Raw genomic sequence first — 19802 nt, 5'->3', positions numbered from 1 at the left:
ACTCCCTGAATATGCAGAAAGTAGAGCCTACTGCACTGAAAGAGACAGTTATAATGCTAGCTACTTCTCTCTTCCCTGATGTAAAACCAAGGCATTAGATTGCAGGGAAGTGTGTAATGCACCACAAAGATCTGTGTGTGGTACGGTCTTATTTGACATCTTCACTTGTAGTCTAGAAGAAGGGTAAACAGCACATCAGTGTGACTGATAGATGACACTAAGCTGGAGGGTGTTTTGAGCCCTGGTGAGGGCAAAGAACCCATTTAAAGGGCCATAGAGAGAGATTAGAAATATGAGCAGGAAGCAAAATGGGATTCAACAGGCAAAAACGAAAGCTAAATCTATCTGTGAAACCAGAGAACCAGATTAAGGAAGGAAGCTTTGTGCGCACTGTTGTGCCAAGCCCTGTGAGGATGGATGTACTGTGTGTCACAGGGTCAGGGTAATTGCACCAGTATCCTTCCCTCCATGGTCCATTCCAGGAGTGCCAATTCAGGTCTCAGGACTCCAGACATCATCCATCTCTGGACGGAGACCCTTGACTAAGAGTTTAAAAGCTGCACAGCTCCCTGCCTTACACTGTGATATCCCCAGCATGCCAGTCTGCCTAAAGGTGAGCAACTGTACTTTGTTCTCTTTTTCTGAGGACTATGAGCATGGTATTGCCAGCAGCTGCAAGTGACCACACAGCTCTTTCTAAGCAAGCACATCTATTCTTAAGGTAAAAGCATTACTGAGAAACATATTAAACAATAAACCGATTTAAACCCGCATGAAACATACCAGAGCTACCCACCAGTCTTAGGATGCCCTAGTAGACCAAAATCTTTCTAATCTTTCTGCAAGGTCCGAGACCCCTTGGACAGAGGAGTCCTGTCTGTTTGCTGGATCAGATCAGAAGGGCCTTTTTATTTAAAAAGTCCTTTCCTTGTTTGAATCTCTAGAAAACGCAATTTGAACCAGGGGTTGGTACCTCTCTAAAACAGTTTAGCTTTAGCAAGTCACCTTCATCACCCCACTGTTTTTAGTTCCTGAAGAAGCTGTGGTAACCATACCTTCCTGGAGTAGAACACAATCATACTTGAATCATTCATAAATGTAATACAACTGTACCCAGAGATACTGCACAGGGTTGCAATATCTGTCACAGCATGTCCACCTCATTGCCAACCAACATTGTTGCCCGGAGCAGCAAAGGATTATTAGCTTCACCCAATCATTCCTTGTCCTTTTTGGGTGGCTAGTGCTTCTGGGAAGCTAAAAGGGAGCTCAGAAGGGCACAGGAACTTGAGCTGTGGCTGGCACAATAGGGGGTGAATAAGAAGAAAAGGCTCCTTGTGTTCCTGCAACTTGCACAGCTGCTAAAGTGCCAGCCACAATCTGGCTCATAATCCAGAGCACAGGGAAAAAGAAAGCTGGAAAGCTGTAATACTGGAACAGGCCTAGGAGTGATCATGGTTAACAAATTAGACATGAATGTGCAAATACAATATGGCAGCAGAAAAAGCTACTGCAAGAGGCATTGCTTCAAAGAGCTGTGAGAACCTTCTCACTGTGGCTCTGCTGAGACCACACCATCAATATTGCATTGAGTTCTGGGGATCTCATTATCACAACGATAATTACAAGTCAGAGGGAGTTCAAAGGGTATCAAAAATGATCTCAGGGCTGGAGGGATTGATCTGAGGAAAGATTAAGATTAGGTTAAGCAGTCACAAAGGGTATGAGCCATGATAATAATCTGCAGGTATTTGAAGGGCGTAAAAAGAAAGGAGGGAGACCGATTATTTAGGGCAGTGGAACTAGTATAACTGGGATAATTATTTATTTACACAGTGCTTAAAGTTTACTCAGATGTTTTATAGAACAAATAAAAATCCCTAGTCAAATCTACAATCTAATTGTAGACATTACACAACAAGTGACTCTAACAAGAAGAGGAGAAAAGGCAACAAGGAGGCTGAGCGTTGTAATAATAAGTAATGGGACGAAACTAAGAGAGGCCAAACTTATACTGAAGAACAGAATTAAGTGGAGATTATTAAGGTGGTGGAGATATCTCCCAAAGTAAGTGACAGACTCCATTGCTGGACTATTTCAACATGACTGGACAAAATACAATATGGAGCAGAGTACAGCATTGGTTGGGAGATGAACAAGATGACCCCCGCTCCCTCCAAAAAGTTTACAAAATAATTTCAGACACGTCACCTGGGGAAAGTGACAAGGGCAGCTTGGACAGTGGCAAGGACTGGAGTGGAAGAAGGTGCAAAATATTTTTGAAAAGCCCCTGCCCCCTTCAGTGTTAAACACAAAGCTTAAAGTACTGGGCTGGGAATACATTCTTGTTTTCCTGATGAGATGGCAGACAGACATATGGGTCTGATTCTCCACTGCCTTGCACCCTGTGGAATCATGTACACCAGAGTGGGTATGAAACACTTCCATATCAGAATGGTAGCATAGACACTTTGAAGTTAGGTGCCTAAACAGCTTTGAGGATCTAGGCCTTATTTTGTACTTATATAAGTGACTATACAGGTACTGGATTGTCAAGGCTTTATTATTTGTACTTAAGATTTATACTGTGGTAACACCTAAAGGCCACAGATCTGGTATCATTTTTATTTCATTGGATTTATGTCTAATTTACACTGTGGTAGGTTAGATCAGAATCAGGCCTCAGGGCTAGATTATCCATTTCTTGACTATATATCAAATTCCTTATACTTGCTGTTTAATGACATACCAGTAATGAAGTCAATGACTGACATTAATAAACAATGAGATTGTACGAGGTTTATGTGTGGCAAATACATCTGAGTCCAAAATGAGTGACACCCTTCATGATCACGTGCAGGGGAAAAGTTTTCATGAAACCTTGTCTTTGGTATAAGACTTCACTAACATCCCTTACAAATCATGTTAAACAACAAAAGGCATATCTTAAGGACTTTATATAACATCCTCTGACTTGTTTTCTAAACAAATTTACCTAGGAATCTAGGACTTGCCATTCCAGGGCTGACCGATGGCCCTGTCACCGAGGATGCTGTCTTCAGTGTGGCCAAGCTAGAATATATTTACTACTTTTGAATAAGTGACAAGATTCATAGAAAAGATCAAGTTTGCCATCTAGAGGCACAGTAAGGAAATCCACTTTCTCTTTTTTTACAGAGCCTGATGCTGAACAATTGAAGTCAGTTAGAGTTAGAAATAGGATTGGGCCCTGTCACAGGTGGTACCACTAAGATGCTACGTTGGGGTGAAGGTGGACATCTCTACTGCCCCCAGGCATCTTTCTATCAGTAGGTATTGCTGTACCCATCATTTGGAATGGGGGCGCAGTCCTCTGACTCTAAGTCTTAGGGACACAGCTCCCCACCTTTCTGGTCATGTCTGCAGTCCACAGTGCTGTAGCACAAAATGTGGAGGTGTCCTTCAGGAGAACCTAGTGGCCCTCCCTTTCCATTAATAATATTCCTTTACCAATGTAATCAAAATATGCAAATAATGATGTGTGGCAATCCACAACTAGTAATTGACTGCAAATACCTTCAAAGAGAAATAAACAAACAAACAAACAAATAGCCTGTTTTACTTTTGTCAGTAGATAACTACTGGAAAAAAAGTATAATGAGTATTTTTCTCGCCTTGTTTATGCTGAGTAATCTGGGGCACTGGAATAATTTTTATTGTGTGGGTGCGGAGAGCCAGTGAATCACACTGTAAACCCTGTACATAATGGAATCCACTTCAAGCCAGGGTATGCGACCCAGAGCACCCCTAGTTCCAGCATGTATGTGAGCAATAGAGTGCTGTATTGATGAATTGATCTGTCAGGTCCTTGAAGTCCAGAGTCTTGCAAATGTCACTGTCTATGGACAACGTAGCCAATCCTACCAAATGCTCTTAAGACATGGTAGATCTCAAATACCTTTTTATTAACTTAAGCTTTGAGAAACTTCTTTCTGCAGGCACCACAGATACGAGAGCTGTGAGAAACAGTTGCAGAGCAATACATGTGTTTGAGGACACCCTGGACAAACCACTCCAGAAAATAAATTGAAGCGTCTCAAGTGCATCCACAGACTTTGGCAAAACACCAGGAAGATGCTGGAGTTCACGTACCAGTAGACGTCTTCATCCATGATACTGCCATCAGAGCTGATTCCAGATTCCTGCACAATTTTTACAATTCACTTGTTGGAAAAAAATTTGCAATGTTCTACACACCACACAGGAATCCAAACACATTCATGTGTTCTCACAATAATGCAAAACATTCTCCCAGCTTCATGAGAGCAGAGTCCATAGCAATACTGAAGAAGTCAAATATAAATCTCTTTTTTCCCATTGCCAATGACTTGATCCTCTGCTCTGTAGCTGAACAATTTCTTCTTTTTGCGGGCTTCTGTTTCAGCTAGCTCCGCATGCAATGATGTTTCTTCGACTATCTGTTTAGAAATTAACAATGACTCTTCAAATCCATTTGCATGATAATTCCGTATTTCTGTCCGAGTAGCTTCAATTAATTTCCTGACATAATCAAAATCAAGCACTGAGCTCTGCAATTTTTTGCTTACTATATCAATTTTAAGCAGTTAGTTAAGCTAAACCACAAGTGAGACAATAAACTGAAATGAGGGGAGTTCTTCCACCAGTGATCCAGCTTCTGCATATATCCCATTATCTTTTGTCATTTCTCTCCATTTCAGCGGCGCCGATTGCACACTCTGTGTCTGAAACTGCAGGGCTGGAGAGAGGCTTTCATTTTTTTTCCCCACAAAGGATTTCAAAACTGTCCACCGACTTGTTCAAGCTGCAAATATATTGTACGCTTCTTGAAGAGCACCACAAAAAGTTTTCAACCATTTGAGGAATTTGCTGCATCACTCAACACTAGATTTAAGGAATGGCATCTGCAAGGAACAAAATATGCCTTTTTGTTCTTTTGTACTAAACGAGCTTGCACACCTTGCTGCTGTCCTCTCATGTTAGCGCCATTATCATATCTCTCTCTCCAGCAATTATAAATGTCATACCATGTCTGGATAACTCCTGAAGTATCTCATCTGATAGACGGCACATTTTCCCAAATCATTGGGAAAGCAGGGAGCAGAGGGCATGTCCAGCTACTGGAGAGTTGTACATGCATTCTTGTGTATTCTAGACTTTTGCAAACATTAACTGCTTAATTGCACAGTGCTTAGCCACCTCAGCAGAAGAGTGTTTTATAAATAACACTAATATTATTTACAAATAATTAGGACTGTCAAGAAATTAATAAAATAAATCACAATTAATAGCACTGTTAAACAATAATACAATACCATTTAAATAGTTTTGCATACTTTCTACATTTTCAAATATACTGATTTCAATTACAACACAGAATACAAAGTATACAGCGCACACTTTATATTATTTTTATTACAAATATTTGCTGTGTAAAAAACAAAAGAAATAGTATTTTTCAATTCACCTAATACAAGTACTCTAGTGCAATCTCTTTATCATGAAAGTTGAACTTACAAATGTAGAATTTTGTACAAAAAAATAACTGCACTCAAAAATAAACAATGTGAAACTTTATAGAGCCTACAAGTCCACTCAGTCCTACTTCTCATTCAGCCAATCGCTCAAGCAAGTTTGTTTACATTTGCAGGAGACAATGCTGCCCGCTTCTTGTTTACAATGTCACCTGAAAGTAAGAAAAGGAATTCGCATGGCACTGTTGTAGCTGGCATCGCAAGATATTTATGTGCCAGATGCACTAAAGATTCATATGTCCCTTCATGCTTCAACCACCATTCCAGAGGCCACGTGTCCATGCCAATGACTGGTTCTGCTCGAGAACAATCCAAAACGGTGCAGACCAATGCATATTCATTTTCATTATCTGAGTCAGATGCCACCAGCAGAAGGTTGATTTTCTTTTTTTGGTGGTTCGGGTTCTGTAGTTTCCGTATTGGAGTGTTGCTCTTCTAACTCTTCTGAAAGCATGTTCTACACCTCGTCCTTCTCAGATTTTGGAAGGCACTTCAGATTCTTAAACCTTGGGTTAAGTGCTGTAGCTATCTTTAGAAATCTCACACTGGTACCTTCTTTGTGTTTTGTCAAATCTGCAGTGAAAGTGTTCTTAAAATGAACAACATGTGATGGGTCATCATCTGAGACTGCTGTAACATAAATATATGGCAGAATGCGGAGACATGCAATTATCCCCCAAGGAGTTCAGTCACAAGTTTAATTTCTTTTAATGAGCATCATCAGCATGGAAGCACGTCCTCTGGAATGGTGGCCAAAGCATGAAGGGGAATACAAATGTTTAGCATATCTGGCACGTAAATACCTTGCAATGCCAACTACAAAAGTGCCATGCGAACACCTGTTCTCACTTTCAGGTGACGTAAACAATAAGCGGGCAGCATTATCTCCCACAAATGTAAACAAACTCATTTCTCTTAGCGATAGGCTGAACAAGAAGTAGGACTGAGTGGACTTGTAGGTGCTAAAGTTTTACATTGTTTTATTTTGAGTGCAGTTATGTAACAAACAAACAACATGTACATTTGTAAGTTGCACTTTCAAGATAAAGAGATTGCACTACAGTACTTGTATAAGGTTAATTGAAAAATACTATTTCTTTTGCTTATCATTTTTACAGTGCAAATACTTGTAATCAAAAATAATAATATAAAGTGTGCACTGTACACTTTGTATTCTGTGTTGTAATTGAAATCAATATATTTGAAAATGTAGAAAAACGTCCACAAATATTTAATAAATTTCAGTTGGTATTCTACTGTTTAACAGTGTGATTAAACATGTGATTAATCACGATTAATTTTTTAATTGCGATTAAGTCTTTTGAGTGTCGCGTGAGTTAACTGCGATTAATCGACAGCCCTACAAATAATGTAATTTTTCTGAGAACATTTCTAAGCTAATATAGCAAGTCTGTACTGAAATCACAACAGACATTTTTCACTTTAAGATCTACCACTGCATAATTGGCCATCAAATTTTGTTAAGCTTCATGTCTTAAACTTACTCATTATTGGCCTTTCCAGGGTGCCCTTCCCTACTGGAACAATCCCAACCTAACTTACAGAAGATACAACATTTCCCCAAATTTGGGACAATAATACATTCTCCAACCTGAGGTCATTCAAAACTTCTGGTGGACCCTGGGCAGCAGGCCCAGCACAGGAAGACACCACAGCCAAGAGGCTCTGCAGGCCAGGCTTGGATCATAACCCTGACAGGGCAGGGACAACGCTGGGAAGAAAGGTCCTATCACTTAGAGCCTGAGAACATGTGGCCACCACCAGAGCAAGTGTCCACCACCAGAGCATGTGTCCACCACCAGAGCAAGTGTCCAACCCACAGCATCCTCACAGCATCCCAACAGGGCCTGAGAAGAAGGCCTGGGACTTACAAGGAACAGACTGTGAACTGCCCTGACATTCCAGAGACACTGTTTGTGATGTTCCCTGCCAAGGAGCGGGTTGATGTGTTTCCTTTAACCTTTCCCATTTTTCCTTATTCTTTTTAAAATTAATTGTTGATTAAATAACTTGCATTTGCTTTAACTTGTATGTAATGGTCAGTGGGTCAGAGAGTGCCCAGTGCAGAGAGAGTACCCCGGAGTGGGGACACCCTAGCCCCTGTCCTAGGTGACCACAGTAGGGTTGGGGGTCGAGCCTCCCAGGAATCCTGGGCCCAGCCTTTCTGGGGTTACGAGGACTCTGCCAGACAGGTGAGTGGAAGGGGAGCCCTCAAGGGCAAGGAGGCCACTGAGTAAAGGAGGTGGGAGCGAGGACTCAGATCCTTTTGCTAGCCCACTTCACCGGGGTAGTGCAGAAGCCAGGAAAGTTCCCCACAATAGCAGGACTATTCCCCCGCTTACACTTATTCTATACAATCCTGCTTCACACACATCTTCTTTACTTGGTTGTTGGCAAACAACGCAAAGACTGTAGGAAACTGGCATGAGGCTTACTACCAGTTCCATGGTTTACATACAACTTTAACCACTGTGAGTGTCAAAACCACCACCTCATCTAACTACTGTTAGTCTATTTGTAAAAAATGCAATTACCATCACTTCCGTGTTAATTCTCTTGTAACTACTGTGCATTAAAAACAAAACAAATATTGTAAGTATAATAATTATACAAACAAGTATAAAACAAATATTAAGAATGCAAGAAAATGAGATGATTTCACATATTACAGAAAACATAACTTCTGTGTTATGTTTAACTTATTTCTAATATTGTGATATAAGGATCACTCTTCTATAAAAAGTTGAATATTAGGGTTCAATAGATGTTAAAACCAAGATGTGTCTCTTCTCATTTCTGTTTTTAATAGACTAAAAGTGAATTATGCCAAGCAGTTTGATTTCACTAACAAGTTCATGCACATGCTGTTGGTGTGTTTCTGGTTAATTTTGGTGGCCATATTTATTTGCAAGTCTGAGGGTCTAAACATCAAAATTCAGCTTGGTAAAAACCATTTTCAAAATCTGTAGGTTCAAATTACATTGAAAAAACTTGTTACTGACTTTGAAAAAAAAATTCCTTTAGACCTCTTACAGAAGATTGACTCAGAGTTCAATATAGCCTAGACCACACTGGCTGTTCAACAGCACTATGGTCACAACCTTTTTCCCAGCCACACCCTCCAAGACACCCTCTATGCAGAGCAGCGGCATACTGTTCACCTAGTCGGCTAAGTCAGGTTTCCACCTACTTTGTGCAGCTGGAGCAGTTCAAAGCATATGGAACAGAGGAGCAGAACGGGTGTAAATGCCTACAAGATACAAGGCCAAGGAGAATCAGGCCTCCTGGCTTTAGAAATGAAAGGGAGCTTGAATGCTGGAGTTTTCGGTAGGGATGCATTGCCATGTACCCATTTAAAAAATGCCAAGTAACTTCAAATTACTTTTGGAGGCTTAAGAATCCATTAATTAAGCAATAGGACACAGCAGGGTAAGTGCAATGGAGTAATTATTTATGTCTAGGTGTACTGCTAGGCATAAGGTCATCCACCAATTAAAAGTTGAAAGCATTGTTCGTAAATAAAGCCTCTATTTCAAACTTTGGCTTTGCCCTCTGGCACACATGCTTCAAAGAGTTTGCCAGCAGAGTGAGAACTACTCCTGTTTCATTGGCTAGAAAGTAATATCTCCTTCCGGCTTTAGGCACAGCAGGGTAAAAGAGTAAATAGGGCTACCGAGTAATTTCCATTACATTCAATGAGGATGACTTATTCAAATTAAACAAACTGCTCTATCCTGCTTCTTTAGAAATCAAACATAGTTTTATGATTTGGGCCCAAAAATAGCAGGAGAAAAAATGTTATGTTTGTGTTTGCCCTTTCATGGGCATATTTATATAGCAGAGGGTGATGTGGTTAAACTCTGCCCTGGGTACAACTCTCTGATGTTCTGCCTCGTTACACCAGAGGTAAATTTGGTCAGACTGTTTGTTAACTAATTAGCTTCCTGTTCTTCCAAATTTACTTTCAGGGATCAAGGATAATCTTGTGGTTAAGGTGTTTAAAATACACTGAAAATCTCTCCCTTCCAATAAGTACATCACAATGAGATACCTTAGGACCTGTGTCTTGCTTGTGTATCACCACTCCTTTGGTGTCAGCAAGCACTTGTCCTTTAGACTCAGACTTCACAATATGGTGATAGCTCAACATGACATGCACCTATGGTTTAATCACACCATACTCCTTTTAATGAGTCTCATTTATCTTTCTTTCATGCTTCAAACTATTTCCTGTTTTAATGAGATTTATGATGAAAGACAGAAAAATGCCTCCTAAATGATTCTGCTCAGCTGGTGTATTATCGCTTGCAAAACTTCAATCAGCTGCGGTAAACATCTGCTTGACATGAATTTGCATTTTTATATTCTGTTTTGGAAATTTAAGAACAGCTAACTTTCTTCTGGTAAAAGGTATATGATGAGCAATTTAAGGCCCTAATTTGAAAAATAACAGATAAAAGGAGGTTTGCAGTAGAAATCTCACAGACGTCTGTAGGGTTTAAAGCTATAATAAGATTTAACTGGCCAAATTGGCAAGTGTCCTTTAATTAGCAGTTTCACTTCCCACACCAACCTTTGTATATGAGCTATGCACCTAACATAGTTCTGGCAAAAGTATGTTAGTGCAGAATTCAAACCAGCTCAAAAGTAAGCAGTAAAATGAAAGGAGGTTAAACATGGCTAAGTGTGCTGGCATCAGAAATCTCTTTCAGTCCCTTCATAGTATTCTTTCTGTGGCAAAGCACATTACTATATACTGGGGTCAAATTTATCCCTGACGCAACTTTACTGAAGTCAGTGGTGTTCCACCAGGAACTAACAGACTTCTTGGGAATCTTTCAGGTTACCTGCTGGCTTTAAACAGTACTTTCACTCACTAATCAAGTTATCAAGACATTTTAAGGGAGAAAAAACTCCAAACTAACCCAGTTTTGGCTGCTTTGGATAGTCCATCACTAGAATTCATTATATGACTGTAAAACACTAAGATGCACAGGTAAATAGACTTATTTTTAAACTTATTAAGCTTAGTTATTATTCCACCAGCATTATCTTACAATTTCTAAGGCTATTAAACCAGAAAAGGGAATGGCAAGGCAAATTATTTTCTAGCTTTCTCATTTCAAGTGGACAAAGGCTTTTGGTTCTGCATCCTCCACCCAATCAAGCAGTCCCAGTGAACCTGATCATTTACTGTCTTTTATCTTGTACTGATTATTTACCCCCAAGAAAAGTGACTGGAAAATGCGACTACATCAGAATTCTCCACTTACACAGTCGTAGCCTTTTATGCTCACTTTGCATAGGTGTGAACGAGCACACAAGGCAGTGACAAATCAGGCCCGTTGACTGTTTAATCCTTTTTTCATTTTCAGATAGTTTTACAGCTGCCACTCGTGTCTTATTTTTGTATTAACATATACTGTCTGAACAGCACTTTTTGCACAAGAATATATGCAAAGATAAACATACAAGATATAACTTTCAACAGCTATCACCATTTTGCCTGCTGACATGTGGAAAGTCTTATAATCTCCATTTGGATTAAGTTAATTTAATAAAATAGGAATATTGGCCAAAATTTTCAAAGGTACTTTGGGTGGCCAATTTGATACACCTTAAAGGCGCCTGTTTTTTAGCAAGTGCTGAGCCCACACCTTTGGAAAATCAGACACCTGTAAAGTGTTTGAAACTGTGCATCAAAAAAATGGAGGCACCCAAATCACATATTACTTTTTAAATGTTTGAAGATCATTCAGACCCTACTGAGGAAAGAAATAGTGATTAACTCCAGCCTTCAAATGGAGCCAGGATTTCATCCCACCAAAGTCAATGGGAGTTTTGCCATGGACTTCAACGGGGCAAGAATTTCACCCATGTACACCATCCCCATCCAACTGTATTGTTAGATACACGAAAAATATTTACAAAAATATGCTTTTTCTTATCTAGCTCTCCTGGACTGAGTTGAAAAGGGAAGCTGCCAGCAAGTTGGCAATGAGCAAATGAATATCCTGGATCTCAAAATGGGATAATGCTAAAAATGAAATTAACCCCATTTCTCAGTGAGAGTGAATTTAAAAGCCTATCTTGCCAGGTTTTTTAAATCCGGTAGGTAAAATGGAGATTTACTATTATAAATCCTGTTGCAATTTACTTTTTAAATTATCTGCTCAGTAGGTTACCTGTTTACTATTCCATCAAAAAGAGATTATTTGAGAGAAATCCATGTACCAGTATCAGTGCAGTATGAATAACTACAGCCTTCATGAAACTTAATTTTTCAAGGAGGAAACAAGGCATGGGTGTTGTTGGGCATTGTTCAGTCTTTCCTTTCCCAGGCAATACTTCAGGTTCCTTGCAGGTTCCTCCTGCAACCCACCTGGTTTGAGATATCCACTTCCGGAGTCTTTGGAAGGATTTAAACAATAGCTTTTATTAAGAAAGTAAAATCATTGTCACTGAAGCTCTGTTGGACAGGCAGTGTCACACTGCAGAAACCTGGCCAGCAAATAGCGCCTGGCCAGGCAATGCCAAAGAGAAGGTAACAGCATTAACCAATCAATACAGACTCATGTGGGAGTTATTGATAGGTTAACAGATTAACAAATCAAGAGCTGTTGCTGGGTAAACTAGTAACTGTTGCTGGGCAGAGTAAGACTAGTACCCCCACTCCTCAGGACAGGCGTTCCTTCTGCACATGTGCAGATCCACAAAGGTCATAGAGAGGACATTGTGATTGACAGCCCCTAGGCTGCACTCATACTACTGGCTCTATGCTATTAGCACAGCCTATAGGTGTAAATTTGGTGTTCTGTGCCTTTAAGGCAGCGGTCCCCAAACTTTTGAGGATCGCCTCCCCCCTCTTACCCCTGTCCATGCCCCTTCCTCCCCATCCCCCCCGGAGCTGGGGCCGGGAGCAGGGTTGCGGCTCAGGCGTGTGGGGAGGGGGGACACGTGGACAGGGTTAAGTGGCCGAGTCTGGAGCCACAGCTGGGGGTGGGGCTGGGGCTGGGAGTGGGGCCACAGCCAGGGGCCGAGGCTGGGGGCAGAGGGGGGAGTAGAGCTGCAGTCAAGCCTGTGGCCAGGTGAGTCTCTGCTCCTGGCCTTGCCCCCAGCCTCGGCTCTGGGCCGGGAATGGAGCCCTGCCATCCCCTCCCAATGTTCCTTCACACCCCCTTGGGGTAGGGGGACGCTCCACACTTTGAGGACCTCTACTCTAAAGACACTGGGGATTCACAAACTTTTTCATTCCGCTCACCACACCTTAAGAGGCTCACCTTCCAGGCCATTTGTGATTACATAGCATCCTCTTCTGACAACTGTAGCAATTACTTATATGGAAAAAGTCATATTAGGAAAGTATGTACATATAATCAGTAATGTCAGTAGCAAGAGTTCACTGATCATCAGTCTCTCCATAATCATGAGATTGTCTTAAAAACTGTGAGATTCATTAAAAATAATTCATTTGAGGTTTTGTTTCTTTGAGCCTTCAGGGTTTACTATATTTATGGTTTCCTGCTTTCTTCTGCACCCACGAGGGCTAGTAATTCACATTTTCTTTTTAATGAAAGCTGAAATTCTCCCCTAATCGACGTCAAGAAAATCAGGAAACATCATGAGTCTCATGATAAAATCACAAGACTTGGCAACACTGGTAATTAATTGTCTCTCAATACAATTTCACACCTGGAAACTGGAAAAAACATCATCATAGGGACCTGACAGCTCTCCCTATTCCGCCAGCAAGTGCACAGGACCACAGGTTAAGAACTTTTGGCTTAAATTTAAGATTTTCCCTGCTTTTAGAATTAATGCTCTTTTTATTTAAACTAAGGATGCACCCAAACAAAAATTCTGCAGCTAGCCTTTGTTGACCTGTGGGAATCTTTGCAATCAACTTCATGAGTGTAACTTAAACAGCTCATCCCAACCCCATCACTGATATTCTTTACAATAGTTACTTGACCAACACTAGTAAGATTTTAAATAAGAGAGTGATTTTAGCTAGGACCCAGAAGTTAGTGAGTTGTAGTAATATGTGGAACCACAAAAATCAATAAACCTTTCTTTTTCATATCAGTGAATTGCATAGGACCGAGACGATTTATTTAGTTTCATTAGTCAGTTCCTTCTTTCTTTCTAATATTAATTTTATACCTTATTCTGAGGTCATTTGTCTTCAGGGACTGCAACTGATAGCCAAAAAATTCCATTATTTCCCTGTGTTCTGTCATTCATGGCCCCACACAGCTTTCCATTTCAATCTGTACCTGTATTGTGTAGCATAAAGCACACAGTTCACCATCAGAGATTTAAGAAAAATAACAGTGAATAATGCATATATCTCAAAACCTTCCTATTATGGGTGGTTTCTAAGAGAGATATATTTGTATGTTAAGAAAATTCTCTCCCTGATAACAGTCCTTGCCCCAGAAACATAATAACTATCTGAATGTCTGCCCAGTGACAATTGTATCATCCTTGATTTTCTTCTCTTTGATGAACGTCATGGTCATTTTTACAAATGATTGAACATGTAATATCAAGATTATGGTTAACCGCCAGATTTTAGTCTTTCAGCTCAGAAATTCTGGGCATCCTAGGGCCAAGGAAAAATGAAGTATTTTTATTTTTGCCTACTCCAAGCAAAATGTGGATTGTTGTTTTTTTATATTTTTGCATTTCATTACTCTACCATGGAGCAAATGGTATGAGAAGAGATGAGAAATATGACAATAGGACATTCTTTCAAATCAATAGGTTCTTATCCGAAGCAGGATATTTATTTAATACCATTCTGAATAAATATACCTATAATAGTGCCTGAGTATTTCATTGAAATTGTATTGATCTTTCAAAATAAATAATATTTTTCAATTTTTATTCATTTTTGCATCTAGAGAGAGAATCAGGAAGGAGTCCACTTGTTTCTTTTTTTTTTTTCTTAACATTTCCACCAAGGCCCAAATATATAAAGCTCTCAATCTTCTTTGACTAATTTAACCAATTGTTTCAGGTTAGTCACTCAATGAAATGTCACAGTCTCTCTTTCCTGACATATTCTTCTCTTTACACTTAAATAGTTTCAAATTAACATGCACCACCTGTGGGAAAGGCATATGAGATTCAATGAATACCAAATGAATTTGTGACACCAGTATAAGAGTACAGAAAATAGTAGGACTTGACATAAAAGTGCTCCTCTAATACAATACATGCACAAATAACTAACTAAAATCCTCCAAGTTTTGCAAGGTAAATTAGCTACATCCATTGGCTTTTAATTGTAACAAGGATCTCTGAGTTAAGTATACACCAAGTAATCCACCATCCCAGCAGTCTCCCTCATACAACCAATGAAGCTGTTGGATGCAAGTTAGCTGTAGATAAGGGTGGTGATTGATTGAGTTACCTCTGATATCAGAATGGTCTAAGACTCTTGGAATGGCCTAGATATATGTGTTACTGTAGTGGTACACCTCACAGGTGTCATTCGTAAAATCAGAATGGTTGAGAACTTAAAAATTTGATGGTAATATGCTGCAAATCCCAGTGACAACTGAACCTCATGATATTCTCAACAAACAGAGCCTTCAGCCATGTTTGTAGCTGTTTCCATTACTTCACACTGGTTCAACAGACATTTTAGGCTTCAGAGTGACAGATATACAGCTGACAATCCTGTAATCTTATTATATAGATAATAATGCTCTACAACAACAGCCAAACCTCTGTAGTGACATTATGATAACCAGAGATAGTTCCTAACCAAAACTCTAGATTTGGACATCCCTAAACTTTGGTGTTGTTGGAAATACAAACTCAGGTCTTAGCTTAAGCATTGCCAGATGCTCACTGGTTTATAAGGGGATAAACTGTAGCTTGAAAGTATGATTTCTTTGTTTTCTGTGTACTGAACTTTTACATTTCTAACAACTCTGCCTGTTGACAGTGACAGCAGCCATTTTGTTTTCAGAGTTGCTGCTGCCTGATATTAAAAGACACACTGTACTCTCATGAAGACTTTACTTTTGTTCTTTCCTGTTTTTTCTTGACTAAAAGAATATCGGTTTAAAGGGTTTTGCTCTTGTGGACGGAAACACACAACACCATGCAGACTCCCAGCACTGAACTCTGAGGTGTTTGAGATCTGGGCCTAAACTTTGTGGCTTGGGCCTTATGTCTAATTGTAAAGTAGTGTGCTGTGGCCCACTATTATAGAATATTGTGTGTTTATTCTATTCGGGACCCCCTGTATTAGAATACTTGAAAGTGTTTTCCTCAGACTACTCACTGGTAGGGAAAAAACAAAACAGACCAGGGTCTGTCTTCTCTAATTAAGTCAATATACTGAGTTTCACACATCAAGTCTAATGATTTTACAGTCAAATACTCAATCATCTGAACTGCTGAGTAACTCAGTGGATTTTCATTCCTTAACCTATTGATTAAGATACTCAACTGATAAGAGGCAAGTTCACTGAATTGTTTAAGGACCTAATTTATTAACATTTTCTAAAAAGACACCAAATAAGGGAAATGGGTAGGATGTGTCCAGAGCTATTTAAAGGTAGTTCAGATATAGCTAAACCCATGAAATGACAAAACAGTAATACACATCTCATAGCTAATTGAAATCACCTATCCAGAGGATGAATGCCTAAAATAAAGCAGTCATTGAAAACAACAGTATAATTTTCACTTTGAGAAGTGAAGAGAACAGAGTAAAAGCTTAAGACAGACTATTGCAGGCCCTACACCTGTGTTTTCCTTTAGGAAATGAGAACTCCCGAACATTTAACAACTTGGGGTCATCCATACACGACACCTACCACATAGTAACATATTTTTCCCATAGACAGCAATTTTTCAAACACAGTTTGGTGAAAACTGTGACCATGCCAAAGCAAAATGACAATTTGATCTTGTAACTGAGGGATCTTGTCTGCACCAAAAACCCTACCCAACATACTGTATAATCTAGACAGAATATTTATATACTTAGAAAAGTCAGTACAGAACCCAAGACAACCTCAAGGTTGGCATGCACTGATAATTCTTGGGAGCTGATGTTAACACCCTGTGAGTATCTGCACTCTAGTTCTCTGCTGGTGAGTGTTGGCTCTGTGTCTGGAGTTGACTGTCTCACAGCAGTAATAAGGATACCCAAATGAATGCAAGAGAGTGCATAATTACAGAATACATTTCCAGAACTGCAGCTCTCCAGATTAGTCATGAAGCTGCAGTATGATGATCACACTAGGAACTTTCCCCAGTATTTTCAACTGTCCATTAATTAGATGGAAAACAGTAATTCAAATATGACCCACTCCAGTTTGGCTCAGCTTGCATTCTAACATTATTATTGGCACAAAATGGGGATGGAACAAATGATCTTTGTGGAACCCCTTTGCCTCTCCATACATGTACCCAGGCTCCAAGACTACATATTAGTTGGGAGTGCTACTGAACCATTTTCATTCTAGTCATGGATTGTGTTGTGCAAATAGTGGCTGAAGAAAAATGGGAACTTTGCATTAACCATTTTTGCTGGGGTATTTCAAATTAGATGGGTTTGTGATGGGTTGGATCACAGAAACCCCCCGGGGGCTGCCAACTGATGTGCCAAGACTACTTCTGCCCATGCTTTCCTGCCCTAGCAGCTTGGGACTTCAGTGCCCTGCCTGGTTTGAGCCAGACCCGCTAGCCTGCTGCAAACCCAGACCCAGGTCTGAACCACATCCCCTAACAGCTGTAGGCTTAATTGAAAGCAGCTTAAGAAGTGTTCCTGTCTTTAACACTCAGAGGCTCAACTCCCAATGGGGTCCAAACCCCAAATAAATCCGTTTTACCCTGTATAAAGCGCATACAGGATAAACTCATAAATTGTTCGCCCTCTATAACACTGACAGAGAGAAATGCAAAGCTGTTTGCCCCCCACCCCAGGTATTAATACATATTCTAGGTTAATTAATAAGTAAAAAGTAATTTTATTAAATACAGAAAGTAGGATTTAAGTGGTTCCAAGTAGTAAGAGACAGAACAAAGTGAATTACCAAGCAAAAATAAAATAGAAAACACAAGTCTATGGGACATAGACATACAAGTCTATGACACTAAACTGGGAGGAGAGGTAGATACGCTGGAAGAAAGGGATAGGATACAGAGGGCCCTAGACAAATTAGAGGACTGGGCCAAAAGAAATCTGATGAGGTTCAACAAGGACAAGTGCAGACTCCTGCACTTAGGATGGAAGAATCCCATCCATCGCTACAGACTAGGGACCGAATGGCTCGACAGCAGTTCGGCAGAAAAGGACCTAGGGGTTACAGTGGATGAGAAGCTGGATATGTGTCAACAGTGTGCCGTTGTTGCCAAGAAGGCCAATGGCATTTTGGGATGTATATGTAGGGTCATTGCCAGCAGATCGAGGGACATGATTGTTCCACTCTATTAGACATTGGTGAGGCCTCATCTGGAGTACTGTGTCCAGTTTTGGGCCCCACACTACAAGAAGGATGTGGAAAAATTGGAAAGCGTCCAGCGGAGGGCAACAAAAATGATTAGGGGACTGGAACATATGACTTATGAGGAGAGGCTGAGGGAACTGGGGATGTTTAGTCTGCGGAAGAGAAGAATGAGGGGGAATTTGATAGCTGCTTTCAACTACCTGAAAGGGAGTTCCAAAGAGGATGGATCTAGACTGTTCTCAGTGGTAGCAGATGACAGAAGGAGGAGTAATGGTCTCAAGTTGCAGTGGGGGAGGTTTAGGTTGGATATTCGGAAAAAACTTTTTCACTAGGAGGGTGGTGAAATACTGGAATACGTTACCTAGGGAACTGGTGGAATCTCCTTCCTTAGAAGTTTTTAAGGCCAGGCTTGACAAAGCCCTGGCTGGGATGATTTAGTTGGGGATTGGTCCTGCTTTGAGCTTTGAGTTGGACTAGATGACCTCCTGAGGTCCCTTCCAACCCTGATATTCTATGATTCTATATCTAATACAGTAAGAAAACTGAATACAGATAGAACCTCACCCTCAGAGATGTTCCAGTAAGCTTCCTTTTAGAGACTAGTCTCCTTCTAGTCTGGGTCCAGCAATCACTCACACCCCTGTGGTTACTGTCCTTTGTTCCAGTTTCTTTCAGGTATCCCTTGGGAGTGGAGAGGCTATCTCTTGAGCCAGCTGAAGACAAAATGGAGGGGTCTCGCACAGGCTTAAATAGACTTTCTCTTGTGGGTGGAGGCCCCCTCCTCTCTCCTATGCAAAGTCCAGCTCCAAGATGGAGTTTTGGAGTCACATGGGCAAGTCACATGAACATGCATAACTCAGTTTTTACAGGCAGCCGCCATTGCCCACATCCTACCTTGAACGTCCTCAAGTAGCCTTCTTATGTGGATTGGAGCATTCCAAGATCCATTGTTCGTTAAGTGCTTCTTGACTGGGCATTTAATTTGCACATTCCTTTCTCAAGACATTGACCAAATGCTTTACTAAGGCTACTTAAAAATCAAGCAAGTACACAGCCAATATTCATAACTTCGAAAACAAAAATGATACATGCATACAAATAGGATTAATAGATTTAATAGATCATAACCTTTACAGAAATATGTTACATGGCATATGTAGCATAAAACATATTCCAGTTATGTCATATATACATTCATAAGCATATTTCCATAAAGCCTTATAGGGTTCACCATCACCAGGCTCAACTGTGCCTATGAAAAAGGCAGTATTTGGGATTTTTTTTCATGTTCTATGTACTGCAATGGGTAGTATGTATTTCGGATACTCTTGCTAACTTTTTAATGGCAACTTTAGAGCTTGCTACCTCCAACCTCGATTTTAGCATGATCTTTCTTTTTTCCGAAGGCACTTCTCCTGAAAATGGTCCTCTCAAAAATGGCATGTGAGCAGTGGGAAGAACAATGACTTACTAGTACTGTGCTACACGTACACAGACGTACCACTATTAGCAGGATTTCTGCAAATGGCATCCAAATATAGGGAACCCTACTTCAAGATGGTTAGTGCCATCAGCTCTCAATGAAGTCAAGGTTAGCTGCATTCCATAATGATGAGTTTACTGCACCAATAGGCATGTCAGGTGTACTATATATTTTATTGATCTCATTTCTGAAAGTGAAGAAATGAGAAAAAGAAGAAGAAATGCAAAGCATAATCTTAATGTAAAGGCAGCTCCTGAGGTCCTTACTCAG

The 19802-nt window shown here is 40.2% G+C and overlaps 1 protein-coding gene across 1 annotated transcript in view; it reads right to left on the bottom strand.

The window, feature by feature from the left end:
* The window catches only part of MOCOS (molybdenum cofactor sulfurase), a 432667-nt gene that overhangs the window by 12731 nt on the left and 400134 nt on the right, over positions 1 to 19802 (bottom strand). The window contains exon 16 of the transcript XR_013345256.1: positions 13737 to 13849. The gene's annotated coding sequence lies outside the window, so the exon portion shown is untranslated. The remainder of the gene's footprint in view (positions 1 to 13736; positions 13850 to 19802) is intronic.

The sequence above is a fragment of the Eretmochelys imbricata genome, chromosome 2 (assembly GCF_965152235.1).
Source record: "Eretmochelys imbricata isolate rEreImb1 chromosome 2, rEreImb1.hap1, whole genome shotgun sequence".
Classification (NCBI taxonomy): Eukaryota; Metazoa; Chordata; order Testudines; family Cheloniidae; genus Eretmochelys; species Eretmochelys imbricata.
The sequence above is the reverse complement of the archived record's forward strand: the minus strand, read 5'-3'. Positions and strand labels throughout refer to the sequence as shown.